At 35.6% G+C, this 9,726-nt stretch overlaps 1 pseudogene; it reads right to left on the bottom strand.

Moving 5' to 3' along the window:
- Nucleotides 1-5,362: 5,362 nt before the first annotated feature.
- Nucleotides 5,363-8,501, bottom strand: LOC107806877 (G-type lectin S-receptor-like serine/threonine-protein kinase B120; annotated as a pseudogene).
- Between the last annotated feature and the right edge of the window lie 1,225 nt (nt 8,502-9,726).

The following is a 9,726-nucleotide window of genomic DNA, read 5'->3' as shown; positions in this document are numbered from 1 at the left end:
TATTGATATTTCCTCACTGTTTTGACTTTATACTTGAACGCAGTCATGTTATTTTCCACTATTTATTTCATACTCAACCATGTTTACTCAGTTTTAATACTTAAATGATGTTTTGGCTGAGAAACACTATTTTTCAATTGCCCAAGTGGATTGTGGGGATTTTGACTGAGTAAGGCCGAGGGCCTATTTTGTGAGCAAACATTTGATGCTGATTATGAGGCCGAGGGCCTAAGATATGTATGCCACGAGGTGGCTTGATTGATATGAGGTCGAGGGCCTAGTGATGATGCCACGAGGTGGCTTGATATTGCTCTTGGGCTGTAAGGGCCCCCTCCAGGAGTCTATACACCCCCAGTGAGCGCGAGTACCCATTGTGATGTGAGATTGAGCCCGAGGGGCTGGTATTGTTCTATGTGATTGCCCGAGGGGCTGGCACTATTCTGAGATGTTGCCCGAGGGGCGGATTTGTTGATAATGTGCCCGAAAGGCGAACGTTTATGTGTTTACTTTTCGTAATTTACTGTCAGTTACCTGCTTAATTGTTGAAAAAGGCTTTTCACAAAATTACATTTGATATAGAGGATTTTTGCCTATCTTTCACTTGTTTATTGATTTTTAAATGGTTTTACTACTTCATTATAGAATGATTTGTGCTTTACGTGATTTCTTGCTTTCAGTCTTTATTTATATTTTTACTCACTGAGTTGGAGTACTCATTTTAATCCCCGCATCCCGTGTGCAGATTTAGGCATTGCGGATCCTACCAGTGCGAGTTGAGAGCTCCCGGCAGATATCGGAGTCCATGAGGTAGCTGCTTGACATCCGCAGTCCCGTGTTTCTCCCTCTTTATCATTTCTATCCCTTATCAGACATTTGTATTCCGCATATTATACTATCATTTGCTTAAATTTTGGTTTATTTATCCATGTTTAGACTGTTTCTAAATGGTTAACTGTTGATAATTGGAAATGGGAAGTGTTGGCTGGCCTTGTCTTCACAAGAGGCGCCACCACGACCGGGTTTGGGGTTTGGGGTCGTGACGTGGACCGCTATTGTGCCTTAAATTTTCTAGCCTTGAATATTTTCCCTAGTCAACCCATTTTGAGCTTTTAACCTTGTTCTTTGGAAACCATGTTACAAGCTTTAATCCTTTGTTCTTTATTGATCTAGCTTTTGACACCCTACCTCCCTAAGTACTTTGAAAGTGTAAACATAGGCTAAAAGGCTAAGTTTGGGAGTGAAGGTTGGAAAAGTTGTGATATGGAAGTTGCTAAAAAAACGTGAAAGTTAATTAAAAAAAAGGTGAAACCTTCCTTGATTTTGAAAAGGAAGGAAGAAAAAAAATAAGAAGTTGTGAATAAAGGGAAGATTAGGTGTTGAATGAAAATTAAAGAAAGGATGAAAAATGTTTTTGAATGAAGTGGACTTTGATTGTAAAGTTTATAGTGATTGGGGAGGTTTTGAGTCACTCTAACCAAAATTGTTCCCAATCTTAACCAAAGGCCTAAACTACAACCCTTTAAGTCCTAATTGATTTTGAACCAAGTTGTCTACATTAGTGGAGAAATACATGAAGGGCAAGCCTATGGTACTACTTATATGCGTTTGAACATCTTTGTGAGAGAGAGTTAATTCTTTTCATTTGATATCCCATTATTGTTTTGAATTAAAATTTATGAGTTTGGGATTCTCTCTTAAATGTGAGGGCACTTGAGATTTTAATTGTGAATTTAATCCCATTTTCAATTGGAAGTAATGACCAAAGAAAGTTAATTTCGATAAAGAGGCAAATTGTGAAGTTTTAGTGTCATAACTTGATTGTTACTTTGATTTGCATAGTATTTGAGCACTTGAAATTTAATGAAGTTCATGAGAAGTGTTTGGTAATTTATATTCTTTGGATTAATTGTTGGTACCAATCGAAGTCATGTGTTTGTGCTTATAGTAGACTTTTTTGGCTTGACATGATATGGATGTGCTATTGAGTTAAATACTTGGGAGGAGATTTTGTCGCTTTTAATCGCTTGAGGACAAGCAATAGTTTAAGTTTGGGGGTTTGATAAGTTGGTATTTTACCAACTTATCTTGTCTTTAAGCCTATATATTTGCTATGTTTGAGTGATAAAATCGCGTGTTTGATGTCATTTCTTCTATTTTACAAGTTGTATGTGAATTAGGAGTAATGGTGAAGAAATCAAAGTGAAAACAAGTCAAAAAGGAGCTAAAATGGATAATAAGAACCTGCCCAGCGATTTACCCTTCGCGAACGCGAAGGTCCAACGCGAACGCAAAGAAGCAGGAAGCCAGACCTTCGCGAACGTGAAGTACCTACCGCGAACGCGAAGCATCAGAACTCAAACCTTCGTGAATGCAAAGGTTCAGAAGCAAACGCGAAAGCTTAAGGAAAACAGACCTTCGCGAAAGCGAGGGTGTAGTCGCGAACGCGAAGAAGAAACTGGGCGGAAAAATTGGGCAGTTCTGGAAATTCGCAACTTTGACCCCAAACCATTTAATACCGAAACCAGCTCATTTGTAGGATATCTTTTGGCTTATTTTCAGTCTTAGGACTAGAGAGAACAAGGTTGGAAGCTAGGGTTTATGCACTTACACTTGGGTTTTGAAGAGTTGAAGATTGTGGTTAAGAATTTCTTACTCCTTTGTACTCATTTCTTCATTTTCTTGCTTTGTAGTGAATATCTAAGTATGTAGTATTGTATTCAATACTTGAATCTTGTTTATGGAAATAATTATATTTAAAGTGTGGATTAAATACTTGTTGTGCTTATGTATTGAATGATTTTTATCCTTTTATGAAGTGAATTATTGTTACTTTAATTATTCTTGTTCTTTAATGTTTCCAAAGGGATTATCTAACCCTAGGACTCGCCCATTAACTCCGAATTGAATTTTGGGAAAGATTATTTGGGGTTGGGAAAGATTAATTAACAAGAACTTGAGGCTTTAACCTTCATTTTATAGATTCTACCTAGGGATAGGATTGAACTACTTGTAGCCATAATCGGGTGTGTTTAATCTCTTTATTGTTTTAGGGATAATTCAATTAGGAAGTCTTGTTAGTCTTAGGAAGAAGCTAATATAGAATTATTACCCACGGCTAATTAACATAAACTCGCTCATAATTGTAAAATTGTGAAATACAATAGATCGTTACTTGAGTGTAATTCCCGATGCATCCATACTTGTAGCCATTGATTATTTTACTTGCTTTCTAGGTTAATTTACATTTCCACATTTAGGTATAAATATTTTCTCAAAACAATTCTTAGTGTTTGGCACTGCATAACAAGTGATAATTCTCTTACATTCCTAATCGTCTACATATTGTTCTCTGTGGGATTCGACCCCGACTCGTAATTGGGTAAATTATATTGCATGCAACCGTATCCATTTACTTTTTAGTAGTGGATTTAGACGTCATCACCCACTGAAGGATCCCACCTAATCTTTCTTGGTAGGCCGCGGAGTCCATCCCACTTATACATTTTAATGCTTAGCAAGCATACTCATCCCAAAATGTGACACCACCAGATTATATACATGTATTAGTCACATTTTACTTTAGTTTTCATGGTCCCACATGGACAAAACAATTCTTGTACTTTTCCACTTATAACTAAATTCATATTCTCCAACTTTATACCAACATTTAACCAATAATTTCTAGGTCTTATTTCACTTAAATACTAATATACTTCATATACCTTACTATCAGGGTCGTGTGGTATAGCGCCAATCCATAAATAAGGGGTATATTATAGCTTGGACCATTTTTTCATCCCAAAATATCAAACTTCGATGAAACTCATTTTCTTCGATTCGTTTACCCTCTAACCTTCACGTCTTTACTTATCACTTGTTATAAATAGAATACTTATAACCTCAAAAATAATCGTGTCCTTGAGCTGATGTCAATTATCTTACGACAAATCAAATGTATAAAAGTACATGATGTAACACTCCCGGTCAAACTTATGAACCTTCCAAACTTCAAATTGCCGATTTTCGCCAAATAGTGCCGAAATCTTCTAAAAACATTCAAATGCAAATTCGGGCATACACCCAAGTCCAAAATCACATCCGGACCTATCCAAACCATCAAAACTGAGATCCGGGGTTAAATACACCAAAAGACAAACTTGGTCAACTCTTTCAACTTCAAGCTTCTCAAGTGAGAATCATCCTTCTAATTCAATTCTGAACTACTCGAAAACCAAAGGCGATGATACAAGCAAGTCATAATACACCAGACGAAGCTACTCATAACCTCAAACTGCCGAGATGAAAGCGATTTCTGAAAATGACCGGTCGGATCATTACATCATATACGTGAAATATCAAATAGGAGAACCTAATATACATAAAAACGACCGGCTGGATTGCTACAAATTATTATACCCTAATAGCAACATATGGCATTGAGATTTAATTTGGATGCTAAAAATAGAAGAATACCCAAGATTATTTTTGTATCTTGCATGTTAAAAATAGATGCAAGATATGATACTTATATTTTATTTAGATGCTAAAAATAGAAGAATACCCAAGATTGTTTTTTCCAATCTGTTTAAGGTTTAAAAGACAATAAATTATTTAATTTTAAAATCTCAAATGAAACTCATATTTCATCAATTAAAATTGTATTTAAAAAAACTAATACAATATTAATAAGGTGAAATGTGTGGAAAATGGTAGAATACACAGTTTTAACTTCATCTTTTAGTTTCTCCCCTTCTTAATTAACAAGAATTTTTGTTGTTCCAAAATCCTCATTGAAACTCATAAAATTTATAAAGTTATGTCTCTAATAAAATATAATTAATAGATGACTTTTTTTTTTGTTATCATAGAATAATGAATAAAAAGTATTTGAGTGAAACTGTTATACAACAACGATGACCTAGCAAAATCTTTCAAAGTGTGGTCTGGGAAAACTATTATAGAAAGAAAATTTTAAAAAGAATCTATCTTTAAAATAATCAATGTTGCAATTAGAAGTAAAAGATTGTTATAAAGAGATAAAATATAATATTAAAGCTGGTTCCAAAGAAATTTCCCAGTTATAATGAAATGCTAGTATTATCGAGGGTTATTGTTGCAGATAAGTTTGACAGCAGTCAGAATCTTCCTTTGCACCATGGTAGAGCCAAAAGTACACGGACAAATACATCAATAAAATGAAATACCAAAATCTTCAGATAAGAAATTTACATAAAAGAACAAAATAATGTTCAGAAAGAAGAAAGAGTAAACAAGAGACATACAAATAAACCAAGATGGAGTATAATTTCTAGTTTCTGCCAATTCATATTTAGGATAAACCCAATTAACTTTGAATGTTGGGCTATCGCCCATCCTCTAGAGTAACTGTCAACTCATTATTGGAGTTGATGTAGGATTTACTAGACGACGAAGTTGATGTGCTACAAGCACGTGTTCTTGCTGTAAAAGCTGGTTTATTAGGTTTTGGAAGAGATGTATTTTTACTACTGAGCATTATAGTTACATCTGGCATGCTTGGACGCATGCTAGCATCTTCTTGTACACACAAGAGTGCAATATTAATGCATTTCAATGCATCTTCTTCATTGCATGATTCATGTACGGATGCATCAACTAAACTCGTAGCATTTCCTTCGTTCCATAATCTCCATGCCTGAAATGTAATTTTAGATCGGGAAAAGAGGCAAAAGAAAAAAAAAGAGTTAGAAAAAGAGGTAATACAATTACTAATTAACTAAACATTAAAAGGAAGAAAAAAAAAAAGAGGACCTAGAGTTTAAGAAATCTTCACTCACATAACCTAGGAGGTTTAAGGCTTCCTCCCTCTTGATAAAATCCTGTATTTCGCTTGCCACATATTATCTCAAGCATAACTACTCCAAAACTAAAAACATCTAACTTGATTGAGAATAATCCATCTAATGCGTACTCCGGAGACATATAACCATTGTACAACGCCAAGTTATAAATAATATTACCGAAAATTTTAAGAAGTGATAGATTAAATATTCAAGTTCTAAAATTAGAGTGATTGCAGATAGCCTTACTACGTTCCCACAACTTTGTTTGTATTTGCTTCTGTAACATTCCCTTGGACGATCCTTGCTAAACCAAAATCTGAAATCTTAGGGTTCAACTCTTTATCCAATAATATATTACTTGTCTTAAAATCTCTATGAATGACCCTCAATCTTGAATCATGGTGCAAATAAAGAAGCCCTCGAGCAATACCAAAGATGATATCAAGTCGCTTCTTCCAATCTAATAGCACATGATGTCTTTCATCTTGTGCAGTTAACATTAAAAAATGGTTATAATTCATAATAAGAATCGCAGTTTATATTGTTAAATAAGAAATCATGCGAAGACTAACCAAAAATGAAGGTGTCTAAACTTTTGTTTGCCATATATTCATAGAGTAAGATCTTTTCATTTCCTTGGATGCAGTAACCCACTAGTTTAACAAGATTTCGATGTTGAAGTCTTGCAATCAATACTACTTCATTCTTGAATTCATTTATGCCTTGGCTCGACTCAGTTGACAACCTTTTGATTGCGATTTCTCTTCCTCCTTGAAGTTTTCCCTGAAAATATTTTCAGTCAATTGTATTAGCTTAACAAATTCACAGCTTATAAATAAAAGGTTTAACTAAAAAAATTGATACTAGTACTTAGCAATAACCTTATAAACAGGACCAAAACCACCGCGTCCTAATTTATTTTCATCTGAGAAGTTATCCGTCGCTGCTAAAATGCTTTCCAAACTAAAGAAAGGAACATCAATGCCTTTCTCATCCTCTTCATTTATTATGTTGTTTTCTCCCTCTTCAGTACTCAACCAGCTTGGTCGTGGATTTTCTTGATAGAAAGAAAAGGGTAGAATATATGTAATTCTGAATTAAGCCGTGTATAATTTAACAACAACAGAGAATTTGCACTTATGTACCTTTTGTTCTCGCTCTCCTCGTTCTATAAAATAGGTAGATAAAGCTGCACAGTAAAAGATTAGTGGCAATTGTAGTAGGAAGAACAACTTTTAGCCTTCTTGACTTGTGTGTTTCGTCTGCAACTACTCGGGAAAAAGCATAAATAATTAAAAACTGATATTTGTAACCTGATAGGCTAAATAGTTTTTGAATACCTTTGGGAATTAAAAATTCAGAAGCAGCTAATTTGACATAAATAGTCATTCCACTAGCATCATCTTGGGAGAGTTGTTGCAAGTTGAAGAGGTCTCCTTCCCAATTTAGACATTTGTTACCATAAAAAATATAAGCAGTACAATAGCAGTTCTTTAAACAAGTTGATTTACATATTGATGCACTACCAAAAGAATGAGTGTGATTATCCACTGGTAATCTCATATGGGGGTGCATCCAAAACTTGTCCTCCTCCAAATTAGTAAAAGCACTAGAATTAGCACATGACTTTAGACTTGTTTTCCTCACACAACCACCAGATAAGTTGTTTAAGTTCCAATCTTTGATTGACTTAGGAGTGAAACCAGGCAAACAATCACACAACGCTGCAGTACTATTTGAGCTGTCATTGCAGGCACCATATACACCACAGTAACCGTATACATCACATGGTTTTTCTGGTAAAGTTAAAAACATATTCCACTGCTTGGTACTATTCAACCATGTAAGAGTCTTAATTTCCCCCGTCACATTTATTATGAATCTTGTTAAGACTGAAGGATTAAAGATAAAATATGTAAAATAGACCTCATCCGTGTTGTTTATATATGAGAAGTTGTACGTAGGGTTTGATTTTAGTGGCGCCTTGGACCAAGTGTGTCCATTCCAAGGTCCAGTTGACCAGTACTGTACAGTTTTGTTCCACTTAAGGGTGAGCTCACCGATCGGCTCCATCTCAAAGGAAAATAGCCCTGGACTAGGATCTTCATAGTTCTTCCAAGAAGTGAGACCTTGCTTTGTTTTAGTTCTTTTATTGTATCAAAGTTTAGAACCAAACAAAAACGTGTCGCTCGGATGATCAAAACTTTGCCACAATGAATTGGACCCATTCTTCAAAACTAAATTCCCATCATCACGAAGAATCGCCACTACAGTTTTCGTCGACGTGCTTGAGTCATTAATATTTGTCGACCAAATTGAGAGTCCAGACCCATTGAGAAGCACCAAGTTGCCCTGTATAATTTTGAGCTGTGCGGTGTCCATTTCGGTAAAAGAAATAGGAGTTTCTCTATTTGCTACCCAAACTGTGGTTTGTGGAGTTATTTGTTTATACCATATACCAATATAATAGTTGGAACGATTACCTAGTGTAAAGAAGCCCATCTCAAAGGTTCCACCTGAAGAGACCATGGTTACGCCAATAGTTATGGATTTCTCTGCGTCAAGCGTATCTCCTAGGGAAAAATTCTGGTTCGTACTATTTCTGTTAGCTGCGACAGAAAAGCAGAAGAATGGCAAAAGTTGCAGGAAAAGGAGCAACATTGTATTTTTGATTTCCATGGTTGTCCGTTGCACCAGGGTCGGAAGAAATGCTTAAAAATAAAACATTTTACCGTCGTTACCGAAATAGTATGTTATTATGTCAAGTCAACAAAACCAAACTTTTCCCACTTAAGTGAGACACCTGGCCTATCAAGAACTTTTTCTTCTCCCTTATATGTATTTGGTTCTCTGTTCTATACGTACACATATTCTTATATTTTTAAACTTTTAATTTTAGCCTTCTCGGTTTAATGACACGTTAAAGATAATACGATTTTAAATACTTTTAGGTATAGAAGGCTTTAGTGTTCCCGTGTTCCCAATAGATAAGTCTTCTCAAATATAATAGTAGGTGTATACGGTTAAAATCGGGCTTGCCCGATTTTGCTATTTAATCGAGACTAGGGGATCACATCGAGGGTTAGCCTCGTAATGGATCGGGCTATAGCACGAAGATGAGGTGTCAAATTCAAGAATCGAGGTGTCCGTCGAGACCGAGGCCAGCAGCAATCGAGACTAAGTATGACCGACTTCGAGTGAAGTGCAATAATGGAAAGGCGAGATATCTGTAATCGGACAAAGATCAGGCGGAAATCTCGGAACAGATCAAATCAAAGGCGGTTATTTGTACCAATCATGAGATTTACTTCCGTAATTAGAATTGTACCATAATTAGGATTCCTCTAGCATATAAAGGGGAGTTCTCATCATTTGTAAATATCTTACATTCATACTGATCAAGGCAATATAACATTTCTCTCTTTCTCTAGTTTATCAACTTGTTGTTCTTTAATTATTCTTGCTTTACTAATCTCGAGGGTTCATCGGCTCGAGGGCGTTGTCCAAGCATTGATTTGTTTTACATTCTTGTCAATTCTCATCACTTATCCTTAAGTTAATCAATTGGTATTAGGTGAAATAATGTATCCTTAAAATCACATTATATATTTAATTATTATCCAGATTTTAAGGTAAACAATTTGGCGTCCACCGTGAGGCTAAGGATAATAGTGATTGCCTAGTATTAATCCTCATAACACACACTGCTTTTACACTTTTTCTCGTAAGTGTCTTTGATTTCAGGAATCAACATGTCAAACTCTCAAGAAGTGCCTACTTACGCAGACACCGGCCTTGGTCTTCATGGCGAAAATGAGCATATAGTCGCTCCGGGAAACGGAGTACCTCCAATCAATCCCGATGGACCACGGGCTGTAAATGGACCACATGCCGTAAATCCAAT

This window comes from Nicotiana tabacum, chromosome 3, assembly GCF_000715075.1.
Source record: "Nicotiana tabacum cultivar K326 chromosome 3, ASM71507v2, whole genome shotgun sequence".
In the NCBI taxonomy this organism is placed as follows: Eukaryota; Viridiplantae; Streptophyta; class Magnoliopsida; order Solanales; family Solanaceae; genus Nicotiana; species Nicotiana tabacum.
The sequence above is the reverse complement of the archived record's forward strand: the minus strand, read 5'-3'. Positions and strand labels throughout refer to the sequence as shown.